Raw genomic sequence first — 16,315 nt, forward strand, 5'->3', positions numbered from 1 at the left:
AGGACGGCAGATCCCTACGCACATTATCTTGCAAAAAAAGACGTATTTTTGGATATCCTTCTAAATAAGGAAAGTTGTAAACCAGAAACTAGCATATCTAAGGCACCTTAGGGTTAACCAAGTTGGGTATGCCCTACACCGGAATGTAAGAGATCTTGCCAAGTTACAAGACACCTTGGGAACGAGTGCTGATACACTCAAAAAGGAAAGAACACTTCCTTAGCAGTTTGCCGAACAACTCGGTTGATTAACGGAAATGTTTGTGCTTGCTAGAGATTTTAGAGCTCTGTTTGAATTATGAATTACAAATTAAATGAGTACCTATACTTCAAGTTGAAAGTTGTGAAGGGAGAGGTAGCTTCAGTTACCCCCGACTGCCTGCCTGACCCTAACCAAGGGGGTTATTGACTGCGCCGGGAACGTGGACCGAACCCACCGCGAGAGGTCTCTCCGTTGAGCTCTACTTGGAGTAGGAGGACGCTTGGGCGCCAGGGGGGGCTTTGGCCGTGAATCCCTCGCCTTTCGGGTCCTGCACAAGAGGCTAACGTGACTCTGGATTGGATCTCGAGGCCCGCATACTAGTTAACGGGCGGAAGCTTGGAATAGTGATCCCTGAGGATTAATGGATAGCCTTCGGGCGGATTATGGACAAGCCTACAGGCGGAACTCCTTGTATTTCAAAGATAAAATGATGAAATGTTAAAAGAACTTGCTTGATATTGTTTTTCTATGTCACGTGATAAGATTACGTGAAGGAACCAGTGCTTAACAGGGTTAATTAAAGAAGCTGATTGTTATATGTCAAATTAATGTGTTAGGATAATTACATAACTAAAACAAACCGAGGAAAGTGCGGAGGATGGGCCATGGGTCCGTCCTACAATTGGGTGGTCCCGGTTAGGCGGGAACTTTTCTCAAAAATCTCGAAGAACAGCGGAATGATCATCATCATCAAAACGAATAACGAGAACGATGACCTCAAGTTACGTCTTACCCGATTTACGCTGTTTTAGGGGAACGGAATGGGACTATGCCTTATGGCAGAGAGGTTGAGCTTTGCATCCCTCTCGTTTTCCATTCTCCTTGAACCAAGTGCAGCGTGAATCTGGTTCAGACTTGGCATTTCTGCGTAAAGTAGTTCACTCGGGTCTGACGCTAGTTGCTGTTAGCTAATGACCAAACAAGAAAACCCTAATTCCGATCGATCCTAAGTGGGAAACGGCCAGGATACCTCTGCTACGTGGCAGACACGAGAAGACCTAGATTACAAAACCCGTAACATTCCTCGGGAGTGCCGGGCGGAGTTTTCTAGACATCCTTTCCGATGGACTGCTAAGACGTGTCCTGGATGATACCAGGGGACACGTTATAGTTGGTATCAGAGCCGACCAACAACGGAATTGTTTTTATGAGATCTTAAAAAAATGAAGTAGAGAAATTGTTGCTATCCAAACATTTCCTCATCTTCAATGCTGTCTTGCAGAACTATGAAGCGTGGAACAAGTTTTTGGTGTTTCGGGTCATGTTTATGACTGCAATGCATTCTCCCCTTTATAGACAAAGAATTGGGATGATGAACATCCTGGAGCAGATTTATAATCCATCACCTTTATACATAGAACGAAGATGGACGGGGTCTTCAGGAATCTACTACATAGCTGCCCACCGGTTTGCTTATCTACAGACCAACCTAAAGAGGATCAAGTGGTTGGAAGACTTGAAAGTCGTGAAGCTGTTCATTTTTGTGGAAGCTCACGTAAATTCGACTTTACATATTCAAGGACGGAGGGTTGAAATGAACTCATATGTATATGAGGAAGTAACCCGTGTAATCCCAGCCGACAGGATTAAAGTATTGGGCCGCCATGAGAAGTACGGATTCCAACGGAAAGGGTATCCTGAACTTCCAATGAACTATCGATTCCTAAAGATCCATGACCCAAAACCCTACTATTACACAGTTCCTGTAGACAAATGCAATACAACGTTATTCTCCCCAAATTGAATGTAATGATTGGATTATCATCACACGGAACGTTGTATAAGGCTATGCCCATGTAAATACAAATAAAGACTTCTTTTTATCAATATCTCACTGTGCATAAGAGTTGTTAAAAATTTAAGTAGCTTCATTATTTATGAGATAGCTGAACTAAAAATGAAAGATAAGCCATCATCAATTATCATATAATAGCGTTAAGAAAACTTTTATCCAGGCACAACCCCAGGTACAGGTTCCAAATTCACCTCCTACATCAAGTACTGCTGTGACCCAGGAGAAGAAGTTCCTCCTCAAGCAGATAAAGCCACCCGAGTTTGACGAGAGAGGCAGATTCGTCCAGGTTGATGCTGAAATTTGGATTGAATCCATGGAGGATTACTTTGAAGCAACTGGTACTGCACCTACCAATCAGGCCATGCTCGCCAAGTTAAAACTCACCGGCGAAGCCAGACTTTGGTGGAAGCAATGGTGCAGGGATCAAGGGACTTCAGAGGGGTCCGTTACCTGGGAGAAGTTGAAGAAAGCCATGCAGGGAAGATATTTACCACCTGCATATCGTACGCAGAAAATGAATGAGTTCTATGAGCTAAAATAGCTAGGACTCACTCTTGACGCATACTACTCTAAATTCGTCTCACTTTTAAAGTATACACCACAGATGGACATGACGCAGCAGGTGTCCAAATTTTGTGCAGACTTAAATCCACCCGTAAATACCCGTCTCGAATCTATGCGTCCATCAGATCTTCAGGATGCACTCATTCGAGCGGCGCCTATAATTCAAGAGGTGCAAGCTAGACCAAGGGGTAACAAAACTTGGTCCTATAGTGACCCGAACAGAGGAGCATTCAGACCTCAAGTGAAGAGAGTTCAAGGTCACAATCAGGGACAAAGGAAGAAAGCAAGGACAAATAACGTCAACAACTTTGTTCCTACTCAAAGTAATGGCCGAAACCTTCGATGTTTCCACTGCAACAAACCCAGTCACTTCAAGAGGCAATGTCCCAAGCTCAATGGGGGACATCGTCAAACGCCTTTCCAAGGTGCAGGCCGCGGTCAAGGAGCCGCCACCCGTGGAAGAGGAAGAATTTCCTGCATTGCCAATAGGCAAAGATGCGAAGAAGAAGATGAGGAAGATCCGACTATGGAAGCTGAATTCGAAAGAGCGACAGTTCATGCCGCTTTACACAAGAAAGGGCCGAATCGCCAGTTCTCGGTGATTCAAACACCGTCAGACTATCAAGGTTAAGGTTTCAAAACCTTGATTGATTGTGGCAGTACACATTCCTTTATCTCACCAGCATGTGCAAAAAGATTAGGAATAGCCACAGTAGAAGCACCTACCCTGCTTGTGGAATTGGCAAAGGGTCGTGAGGTAACTTGTACCAGGCAAACTGCTAAGGTGGAATTCCTTCTGGGAGGAAAGAAAACCTCAGTCAAATTCAGAGTCATGAATTTAGGTATCCATGAGTGTCTACTTGGGATGGATTGGCTTAAGCCTAATGACGCCCACATTCATTGTGGAAAGGGTCAAGTTTCCTTTCGAAACTCTGAAAGGGAATTTGTCACAACTCAAGGTGAGGCAGGAGTGCCAAGAATCCAATTGGCCAAAGTATCTCGTGTCAAGATTGTGGGAGAGAAGGAAGGAGTCTCGCTTGAAGCTTTCTTGCTTGCACAATGGGGGAAGACACACAAGGGTGGAGGCTGAAAACAGTTTTCCTCTTCTTAGTTGTGTAAGCCAAAAAGAACTCAAGTACAAAGAAATAGAAGAACCCTAGATATGGGTCTCAAACCAAACTCAACTAACTAAGGTGGCATACAAACTGAGCCACGAACTAGAGTAGATAAGGATAGCTATCATGTAGCTATTATTCAGGGGCGGTGTACCAACCGCATCTGCAACTGACAAGTCGGTGACATAAATACACAACGGTCACCCTGGCGTATCACGAGTGGAGCTCGATATCTCAACACTCCCCCTCGAGCTCAATCCCAATTCCTGCACACCAAGCAGGTCTCTGAACTTGCGCAGCTTCTCTGCGCCCAATGCCTTCGTGAATATGTCAGCTACCTGATCCTCTGTGCTGACATAAACTAGATCAATAAGACCTAGTAAAACCCTCTCTCGCACATAGTGATAATGCACCTCAATGTGCTTTGTTCTAGCATGATAGACTGGGTTATTTGCCAAGTGTATACTACTCATGTTGTCACAATAAATGACAACTGGCCCATCTGTAGACTGATGCATATCATAAAGTAGCTTATGCAACCAAGCTACCTCACATGCAGCCATTGCTGCACCCCTGTACTCAGCCTCTGTGCTCGACAAGGCAACTGTAGGCTGTTTCTTGCTGCTCCAAGTGACTGCAGCACTCCCAAAAGAGAATACATATCCACTGGTAGATCGTCTATCAGAAATACTACCAGCCCAATCAGCATCAGTGTATCCATGCAACTGTATCTGAACCCCAGTCTCATAAAATAGTCCATACTGCAATGTGGACTTCACATACCTAAGTATGCGTCTAGCCGCATCCAAATGTGGTTTCCTTGGAGCCTGCATAAACTAACTTACCAATCCAACAGCATAGCTCAAATCTGGCCTGGTAATAGTCATATAAATCAAACTTCCTACTATGCGTCTGTACATAGTAGGGTCTTCTAGAAGCTCACCTGCATCTGTGCTCAGCTTCACATTTTGCTCCAAAGGAACTGAAATAGGCTTACAGCCTGTCATCCCATATTTGGACAGCATGTCCAATCCATACTGCCTCTGCAAGAGCTGTATCCCACTTGGTGATCTAATCACCTCAATGCCCAAGAAATAACGCAGCTCTCCCAAATCCTTCATCTCAAACTTCTGCTTCAATAGCATTTTCACATGAAGGATATCTTCATCACTGTCACCTGTCATAATCAAATCATCAACATAAATGACAAGCAGCATAATACCTTTCTCTGTTTTTCTCACATAAAGTGAGAAATCTGCCTTGGAAATCTGAAAGCCAATAGTGACAAGATACTGTCCTATCTTGTCAGACCATGCTCTAGGTGCTTGCTTCAAGCCATACAAGGCTTTCTTCAACCTGCAAACAAACTCAGGATGAACAGCATGCACATAACCTGGTGGCTGCTCCATATAGACCTCTTCTTGCAAATCACCATGCAAGAAGGCATTCTTTACATCCATCTGATGTAAAGACCATCCCTTTGATGCAGCCATAGCAATGACTGCTCTTACAGTTGCCATCCTTGCAACTGGATTGAATGTTTGTTCATAGTCAATGCCATATGTTTGTGCATACCCCTTGACTACTAATCTTGCCTTGTATCTGTTCACAGAACCATCTGCATTGTGCTTCACCTTATAAACCCACTTACAGCCAATTGCATTCTTACCTTTAGGCAAAGGTACTAACTCCCATGTAGCATTTTCTTCCAAGGCATCCATTTCTTCATCCATGGCTTTCTCCCATTTTTCTTTTCCCATGGCTTGCTCAAAAGATGTGGGTTCTGGTTCCTGTATCACTTTGACCATATATGCATAGTGAATGGCTGTAAATCCATCATATTTCAGCCTATCCACAGGATATCTAACTCTGGTAGACCTGCGCAAAGTGGGTTCACTCCTAGGTGCTCTCAAAACATCCCTGGTCTTCCTTACTCCAGGTGTAACAATAGAAGGAATACCCAACTCATCATCAATGCTCTGTTCTGAGCCACTGGATTCACCATCCACATAAGAGTGACCTGCATTCACATCAAACATGGGCTGATCAACCTTCTCTTTTCCTTTTCGTGATACCTGCATACCACTATCTGCATTACTTTGAGAAGATTCTCCTGATCTCAATCTGCCTGTCCATGGCGAAGAATGTGAACCACTGCTAGAGGACGCTCCAGGTCCACTAATATTTTGTGACTGCTGCTGTGAATTCTGTGCAGCATTACCATTTTGTGCATCTATATCATCAATCACATTTACTGGTTTATACCAGCTACTCATCTCATCAAAAACAACATCTCTGCTCACTGTAAACTTACGAGTAGAAGGGTTATAGCATCTATACCCTTTTTGCTGCAGAGAGTAACCAATAAAGATGCACTTCTCAGCTTTTGGATCCAACTTGGATCTCAACTCATCTGGCACATGTACATAGGCAATGCAACCAAAAATTTTCAAATGAGAAATATCTGGTTTCCTACCAGTATACCTCTCCTCTGGAGTCATTCCATGTATTGCTGCAGTGGGAGTCCTGTTCATTATGTAGACTGCTGTAGCAACTGCTTCAGCCCAATAAAAATCTGGCAGGTCTTTTTCATTGAGCATGGCACGAGACACCTCTCCAATATGTCTGTTTTTTCTTTCTGCAATTCCATTTTGTTGTGGGGTATAACTGCATGAATATTGCTGCTTTATGCCATGCTCCTGCAGGAACCTTGCAAACTCATTTGAGAGGTACTCTCCCCCTCCATCTGACCTTAGGCATTTTATCTGCAGGCCTGTTTCTTTTTCAACCATAGCTTTAAGAGTTTTGAAATGCCCAAAAACTTCACTTTTCTTTTTCATAAAATACACCCAAACTTTTCTGCTATAGTCATCAATAAAAGTGACAAAATAATGACAGCCTCCAAGAGATGCAGCTTTAGTAGTCCACACATCAGAGTGGATTAATTCCAATGGCTTCTCACTCTCTTGAACATGTCTAGGAAATGGTTTCCTTGCCTGTTTTCCAAACTGACAGGCTTCACATACCTTATGCATTTCAGCAACCTTGAATTTGGGCAATCCTGCAACAATATTTTGGGCCTGCATTGATTTAAGTCGCTGTACATTAACATGACCAATGCGTTTATGCCAGATATCAATATCTGCAACTACACCGGTCCCATGTGCAAACATTGCTGCACTCAATTCAGACATGTCTGCATCCAACGTAAACATTCTGCCCTTCTTCTTTCCTTTTGCTATCAAGCGACCTTTATTTTTCATATCCTCAACAAAGCATCCATGAGGATTAAATCTGACCTGCAAGCCCTGTTCAACCATTTGACCAACAGAAACCAGATTCTTGGTGATATTCGGGACATGAAATACATCGGACAGGTATTTCTTTTTCCCATCCTGCATAGACAAGGGAATTTTTCCAATCTGCACAATAGGATGTGCAGTATCATCACCAGTCTCCACAAATCCTGGTTTTTCCATTTTCCTTGCATCCTCCATCCATTCTGCATGACCTGTCATGTGGTTTGATGCACCTGAGTCAACATACCATACATCATTGCTTTCTTCTGTACTTGTCATAGAATTGTTCATGTGCTGCACCATGAACAAATGCTCATTTCTGTCATCACCCTGTCTACTAGAAGATGCATAATTCCCTTGTTGCAGTTTTCCATTCATGATGTCATTCTGCTTTTTATAGCAGTCTTTAGCCATATGACCCATTTTACCACAGTAGTAGCATTCAACATTACTGTTTGCATTTTGGCCTCTTTGCCATCCACCACGACCTCTTTGGCTCCCCCTGCCTCTAGAGTTACCACGTCCTCCTCCATAGGACTGGTTTTCTTGAGTTTGCTGCATATTCTGATTTCTGCCACGGCCTCCAAATCGGCCTCCTCTACCTCTGCCTCTACCTCTTCCAGCATTTGAGTAGAAGACAGCTTCTTTTGAAGTTCCTCCTGAAGAAGATGCACCACCATTTCTCTGTTCCTCAGAAATTAGAAGAGCAATCAACTCCTCAAAATCAGGAAATCTTTCACGAACTGAAATGGATGTCCGAAACTGTGCATAATCCTTTCCTAGACCATTCAAGGTCACGGAAACTAAATCATCATCTTCCACTGGCGACCCAATGGAAGCAAGTGCATCTGCAATCTTCTTCACCTTCATGTGGTAGTCGTTGATGCTCATACTTTCTCTTTGCACATTATGCAACTCTTGCTTGAGCTGCATTTTCCTGGCTTGCGTATTTGTGCTATACATTTTTGACAAAGTATCCCATGCCTCCTTTGGCGTACTTGCATCCTGAATATGCACAATCATAGAGTCTGAAATACTGATAGACAGCCAATACATAACTTTCCTGGCTCTCTCATGCCATGTTTTAAATGCCTGCATTTGTTGTTGATTGGGAACATCAGGAAGAACTGGTTCTTCTTCATTTCCTGCAACAAATTCCCAATATCCTTTTCCCATAAGGAAATTCGTCATTCTAAACTTCCATGCCTGGAAGTTGTTCTTGTCAAGCTTTTCAGTGACAATCTGTGAAAGAGAATCAGACGCCATTACAGAATACTGCAAGAAATTCTGTCACTGCAAAAAACACAGCTTCACCCTCACAAGGGCAAATCTGCAAAACTGGCGAAAGTGGTATTTGACCACACAGTCACTTCCTAGTGACGATTTTGCATAAACAGAAACCAAGGATGATTCTGAAACTCCCAATGTCTCTGCGCACAAGCATACGATGCAATTTCTACAGTAACTTTTCACCGACCTGTAGAACAGTGGTTGCACAGCATAAAACTGAGCCTTTTCTTGAGTGCGTGCAGAAAACTTCCGTCTGCAAAACAGGCCCCGAAATGGCCTCAAATCAAAAAAACAAGGTTGCCGAGGGCTAAAGCCCTTCTCCCGCAGCATATACTGCCCTCTTGCTTCACCGCGAAGGGCGTCTCAACCTGAGACAATGCACTCCTGCAATTTCCGGCTGTGCTACCTGCAGAGATCTGCTCCCAAAACAGAAAATGAAAGCAACACTGCTCCTCTTACCAGACCACCGCGAGCTTGGCTTGCTTTCTTGAGCTCCTTACCACGAACAAGGCTCTGATACCATGTCAAGATTGTGGGAGAGAAGGAAGGAGTCTCGCTTGAAGCTTTCTTGCTTGCACAATGGGGGAAGACACACAAGGGTGGAGGCTGAAAACAGTTTTCCTCTTCTTAGTTGTGTAAGCCAAAAAGAACTCAAGTACAAAGAAATAGAAGAACCCTAGATATGGGTCTCAAACCAAACTCAACTAACTAAGGTGGCATACAAACTGAGCCACGAACTAGAGTAGATAAGGATAGCTATCATGTAGCTATTATTCAGGGGCGGTGTACCAACCGCATCTGCAACTGACAAGTCGGTGACATAAATACACAACGGTCACCCTGGCGTATCACGAGTGGAGCTCGATATCTCAACATCTCGGATCATAAAAGGAGTCAGAAAAGGATTACCCGTTTACCTGATCAAACTCAACAAGTTAGATCAAAAGCAAGAGTCTCATGAAGGACCTTCTTGGCTAAAGAAATACGCTGACGTATTCCCTGAGGAATTGATTGAACTTCCGCCTCCAAGAGAAGTAGATCATGAGATTAGGCTAGTACCTGGAGCTGCACCAATTGCAAAGAGACCTTATAGAATGTCCATACCAGAAGCAATTGAGTTGAAGGAACAGCTCAAGCAACTGTTGGATCAGGGTTACATCCGGCCTAGCAACTCACCGTGGGGAGCTCCAGTACTATTCCAGAAAAAGAAAGATGGGACACTTCGACTATGTATTGATTATCGAGGGTTGAATCAATCAACAGTCAACAACAAGTATCCTATTCCTAGAATAGATGAGCTTCTTGATCGTCTTCAAGGTGCAAAGATATTCTCCAAGATTGATCTCAGGTCAGGTTACTATCAGATAAGGATCAAGGAAGAAGATATTCCAAAGACGGCCCTCAATACAAGATATGGGCACTTTGAGTTCCTGGTTATGTCATTCGGGCTTACAAATGCACCTGCCACCTTCAATAGATTAATGCATGATATTTTTAGACCATAACTTGATGATTTCGTGCTTGTCTTCTTCAATGACACTTTAGTTTATTCTAAACAGGAAGAAGATCATGAACCTCAACTTCGTATTGTCCTTGAGACAATGAGGTCTCATAAGCTGTATGCAAAAATGAAGAAGTTGCATTCTTCAAGTGTCAGATTGAATATCTGGGATTCATAGTATCATCAGAAGGAATATCACTAGATCCAGCCAAGGTCAGAGATGTGCTTGAATGGCCAATACCAGTATACGTCAAAGAGATACGTAGCTTTCTTGGATTGATAGGATGGTATAGGGTCTTCATCAAAAACTATGCTTTGATTGCAGCACCTCTTACAGACTTACTAAAGAAGCAGATTTCCATTACATGGTCAACTTCCGAACAAAATAGCTTCGACAAATTAAAGCAAAGTTTGGTATCAACACCTATTCTAAAACTTCCTGACCTCAATAAGGAGTTCGAGGTAGTAACTGATGCTAGCATTCTTGCCTTGGGGTGTGTACTTATGCAGGAAGGTCATCCAGTAGCATACTCTTCAAGGAAATTGAAGAGTCATGAAAAGAATTATGCCACGCATGATCTGGAATTACTAGTTGTCATCCATGCTCTAAAGCTTTGGAGACACTACCTGTTGGGTAACAAGTTTACTCTAGTAACCGATCATAAGAGTCTCAAATGGATTTTTACCGAGAACGAGCTCAACATGAGACAACGTTGTTGGATTGAAGTATTGGAGGAATATGATTTTGAAATCAAGTACCGACAAGGGAAGGAGAATGTAGTTGCCGATGCACTCAGTCGCAAGGCATTCCTAAATTCCCTAATCTTGCAGAATCCATCAACGGCCAGATCTCTGGCTACAAAAGTATCTATGCCAAACAACCCTATACTTGAACTAGCTACAGAGGAAGCATGCCATGATTTGGCCTACCAAACAATGATAAAGGAAATATCTACCAAGGAGCAGAATCAGAAGTTGCAAGCTAAGTATCAAGAATTTTCCATTGATAATGGACTTGTCTACTACAGAACTAGGATGTGTATACCAGCAAGCCAGTCACTTAAGCAGAAGATATTATGGGAAGCTCATGATTCTCCTTTTTCAGGACATCATGGCTATGCTAAGACTCTTAATGCAGTTAGGAAGAGCTATCATTGGGAGAGGCTTAAAGGTGACGTTCTCAAGTATGTCACTGAGTGTTTGTCTTGCCAACGTATCAAGGCCGAACATGTCATGATGCCAGGGAAACTGCAACCACTTGACATTCCCCAAATGAAATGGGAATTCATCAGTATGGATTTTGTTGTGGGCTTACCCCAAGTCCAAGGAGGACAAAATTCCATTATGGTTGTGGTTGACATACTTACCAAGGTTGCACACCTGATTCCAGTAAAGACAAACTATAAAGCCTCCGACATTGCAAGGTTGTTTATCAAGGAGATATTCAAGCTACATGGGTTACCTAGAAGAATCATTAGTGATCGAGATTCTCTCTTCACATCACACTTCTGGAGAGCTATCTTTGAGGCTATTGGGACTCAACTCTGTTTTAGCACCGCCTACCATCCCCAAACAGATGGCCAAACAGAGCGAGTAAATCAAGTCATCAAGGATATGCTTAGGGCATACTGTTGTCGAGAGCCGAAGAGGTGGATTCAATTCTTGCCTTTTGTTGAATTTGCCTACAATGCTTCTTACCAGCAGAGCATTCAAATGACCCCTTTCCAGGCATTGTATGGTCATCATTGTCGAAGTCCCCTAAACTTTTCTGATCCAACCCTAAGAGTTGAAGCTTCAAGACAAATGTTGGAGGACATGGATGATCAAATAAGGTCAATAAGACAAGACATACAAGCGGCCAAGGATAGACAAAAGGCATACGCAGATTTGAAACGTCAAGATAGAGTCTTCAAAGAAGGAGACATGGTCTTCATTCGTGTACGCCCTAAAAAGAGTTCTCTATCCCTAGGAGAATGCAAGAAGCTAAGTCCAAGGTATTGTGGGCCATATAAAATCTTCAAATGCCTAGGACCCAATGCATATAGATTTTAACTCCCTGAGAACCTAAAGGTTCACAATGTATTCCATATCAGCCTATTGAAAAAATATGTACCCAATCCTAATCATGTACTTGATGACCAACAAATTGTAATGCCTAGTCAAGGAGTCCTTGAACTAAGGCCAGATAGGATCTTAGATGTTAGGGAAAGACACTTAAGATCTAGAACCCTGAGAAAATGCCTCGTCCAGTGGAAAGATTATCCCGAAGAGGATGCCACTTGGATAGATGAAAGCTCTCTCAGCCATCAATATCCCCAGTTTATCTCGAGATGAGGACATCTCGATTCCTCCAAGGGGGAGAGAATGTAATATTCCGCGTTACAAAAAAATGTGATAAATGAATTTTTTTTAAATATTCCCCCCCTTATCCCTCTAGCCGACTGACGAGCTGGAGGGGGGGGGGGGGAAATAGAAGGAGTAGCTAAGCTCCTTGGTGGAGCTTTGATGGAGGAGAGGACATGCGTGATGACATGCCGGGAGGGAAGATCCCCCTCCCCTCCACTATTTAAACGAGGGGGGGGCGCTGGAGAGGAGGTAGACTAGAGCCATGAGAATAGAGGAAGAAGGGTGGGAAGAGTCCGCCTAAGCCCTTTCCCCCCAAAAAAAAGAACTCAGACCTTAAAGGTCTTACTATCCACCCCCCCCCCCCCCCGCCCCCCCGTGTCTTAAAACCTTCCAAGCCCCCCCCTTCCTGTGGCTCTTGAAACCCCCTCCCCCGTGTTTTAAAATTTCTTTTAGCCCCCTTCCTTTGTGCTCCTGAAACCCCCCTCCCTCGAAATTTTCCCTAAGGGTCCTTAGGGCCTTACCTATAGTCTTTAAAGCTACTTTTTCCCCCATATTTTAAACCTCTAGGGCCCTTTTTCCACCCCCTCAAAAGCTTTTCCCCTATAGTTTTTTTTTGTGTTGTAAGTTCTCCCGTAAAGGGCCTTATTTCCCTCCCCCGTATCTCAAATCACCCCTAAGGGCCCCCCCTTAGCCCTTTCCTTTCCCCATGCAAAATACCCTTGGGGCTTTGTTTTTTTGTTTTCCCCCACTCGTAAAAGAAAAGAGAGTGTTGAGGGTCTTTTTAACACCTTCCTTTCCCACTCAAAAACCCTCGTAAGGGATTCCACACTTTTATTTTATTTTATTCCTTGTTTGTGTGAGTTTTACAAGGCCATTAAGCCCCTCCTATGGCTTTAATGGGTCTTATCCGCAAAATATTGTGAATCACCCCCTTCCGAATTCCCTACTTCAAGGAGGAAGCCTTCTAAATCTACTTTTGACGGATGGTGCAAGTTCTTGCAAAAGGGAGCCATGGTGGAATTTCAAAAGGAGTTGTAAAGCTACTTCCACGATGGAAAGACTACAACTACAATGCCGCCTAAGAAAGTCCAAGGTGTAGCTACGGGAGGGTCATCTCTCGGTATCCATATGGATATCTCACCCCAAAACCAGGTTTTTCTTCTTAGCTTTAATTCGGTATTAAGCTGATCATGCAAAGAAAAATTGTTAAGGATAGATTTGTTCGAGTTATTGTAACGAAGGAGTTTAGCTTATGAATGACGATGTATAGAACTTAGTTTTCTTCAAATTCCATCGAGCATTATAAATAGAACTTAGTTTTCTTCAAATTGCATGGAGCATTATAAACTACGAACAAGATTATCTATTTACTATAGTAATATATTTTAGTTAAATCCTAAGGTGTAGGAATTATATCTTGCACCATTAGTCTTATTCCTTTTGCAACGAATCATTATAAATGGTTAAATTCATGAAAGGTTTCTTTCGACGCTCAAATTACTAGGGAGTTATCTTTGCAAAAATTGCACATCTTAGCAAGGCAATTGTTGTTATTTGGCATGAGTTCATCTTTAAGAAGAAAACGGAAGTTAAATTAAACTGTATTGACTTGGAAAGTAAATTGTCACAAGGATAGCAAAACCGTGACAAGACGATAGGTAATTCATACCCTAAACACTTGACTACTTTCCTTACTGTAGGGACAATAAATTCGTAAAGTTAAGGAACTAGGGTTTGTCCCTAAGGTTCTTAAAAGAAGAAACCCTAGGCATGTCATACGTCAGCTTAAAGAATCTAAACGGATTATTCCATCGCAGGACGTGCGCAACAAGTATGAAATTATTTAGTCTTGTGATTGATTCACAAGGAGAAAGGGTAAAAACCCTCATCAAGGACGGCAAATCCCTACGCACATTATCTTGCAAAAAAAAGACGTATTTTTGGATATCCTTCTAAATAAGGAAAGTTGTAAACCAGAAACTAGTATATCTAAGGTGTTGAGATATCGAGCTCCACTCGTGATACGCAAGGGTGACCGTTGTATATTTATGTCACCGACTTGTCAGTTGCAGACGCGGTTGGTACACCGCCCATGAATAATAGCTACATGATAGCTATCCTTATCTACTCTAGTTCGTGGCTCAGTTAGTATGCCACCTTAGTTAGTTGAGTTTGGTTTGAGACCCATATATAGGGTTCTTCTATTTCTTTGTACTGGAGTTCTTTTGGCTTACAAAACTAAGAAGAGGAAAACTGTTTTCAGCCTCCACCCTTGTGTGTCTTCCCCCATTGTGCAAGCAAGAAAGCTTCAAGCGAGACTCCTTCCTTCTCTCCCACAATCTTGACATGGTATCAGAGCCTTGTTCGTGGTAAGGAGCTCAAGAAAGCAAGCCAAGCTCGCGGTGGTCTGGTAAGAGGAGCAGTGTTGCTTTCATTTCCTGTTTTGGGAGCAGATCTCTGCAGGTAGCACAGCCGGAAATTGCAGGAGTGCATTGTCTCAGGTTGAGACGCCCTTCGCGGTGAAGCAAGAGGGCAGTATATGCTGCGGGCGAGGGCTTTAGCCCTCGGCGACCTTGTTTTTTTGATTTGAGGCCATTTCGGGGCCTGTTTTGCAGACGGAAGTTTTCTGCACGCACTCAAGAAAAGGCTCAGTTTTATGCTGTGCGACCACTGTTCTACAGGTCGGTGAAAAGTTACTGTAGAAATTGCATCGTATGCTTGTGCGCAGAGACATTGGGAGTTTCAGAATCATCCTTGGTTCCTGTTTATGTAAAATCGTCACTAGGAAGTGACTGTGTGGTCAAATACCACTTTCGCCAGTTTTGCAGATTTGCCCTTGTGAGGGTGAAGCTGTGTTTTTTGCAGTGACAGAATTTCTTGCAGTATTCTGTAATGGCGTCTGATTCTCTTTCACAGATTGTCACTGAAAAGCTTGACAAGAACAACTTCCAGGCATGGAAGTTTAGAATGACGAATTTCCTTATGGGAAAAGGATATTGGGAATTTGTTGCAGGAAATGAAGAAGAACCAGTTCTTCCTGATGTTCCCAATCAACAACAAATGCAGGCATTTAAAACATGGCATGAGAGAGCCAGGAAAGTTATGTATTGGCTGTCTATCAGTATTTCAGACTCTATGATTGTGCATATTCAGGATGCAAGTACGCCAAAGGAGGCATGGGATACTTTGTCAAAAATGTATAGCACAAATACGCAAGCCAGGAAAATGCAGCTCAAGCAAGAGTTGCATAATGTGCAAAGAGAAAGTATGAGCATCAACGACTACCACATGAAGGTGAAGAAGATTGCAGATGCACTTGCTTCCATTGGGTCGCCAGTGGAAGATGATGATTTAGTTTCCGTAACCTTGAATGGTCTAGGAAAGGATTATGCACAGTTTTGGACATCCATTTCAGTTCGTGAAAGATTTCCTGATTTTGAGGAGTTGATTGCTCTTCTAATTTCTGAGGAACAGAGAAATGGTGGTGCATCTTCTTCAGGAGGAACTTCAAAAGAAGCTGTCTTCTACTCAAATGCTGGAAGAGGTAGAGGCAGAGGTAGAGGAGGCCGATTTGGAGGCCGTGGCAGAAATCAGAATATGCAGCAAACTCAAGAAAACCAGTCCTATGGAGGAGGACGTGGTAACTCTAGAGGCAGGGGGAGCCAAAGAGGTCGTGGTGGATGGCAAAGAGACCAAAATGCAAACAGTAATGTTGAATGCTACTACTGTGGTAAAATGGGTCATATGGCTAAAGACTGCTATAAAAAGCAGAATGACATCATGAATGGAAAACTGCAACAAGGGAATTATGCATCGTCTAGTAGACAGGGTGATGACAGAAATGAGCATTTGTTCATGGTGCAGCACATGAACAATTCTATGACAAGTGTAGAAGAAAGCAATGATGTATGGTATGTTGACTCAGGTGCATCAAACCACATGACAGGTCATGCAGAATGGATGGAGGATGCAAGGAAAATGGAAAAACCAGGATTTGTGGAGACTGGTGATGATACTGCACATCCTATTGTGCAGATTGGAAAAATTCCCTTGTCTATGCAGGGTGGGAAAAAGAAATACCTGTCCGATGTATTTCATGTCCCGAATATCACCAAGAATCTGGTTTCAGTTGGTCAAATGGTTG

This window comes from Lygodium microphyllum, chromosome 7 (assembly GCF_053477565.2).
Source record: "Lygodium microphyllum isolate KBCC chromosome 7, Lygodium_microphyllum_v1.1.10, whole genome shotgun sequence".
NCBI classification, from domain to species: Eukaryota; Viridiplantae; Streptophyta; class Polypodiopsida; order Schizaeales; family Lygodiaceae; genus Lygodium; species Lygodium microphyllum.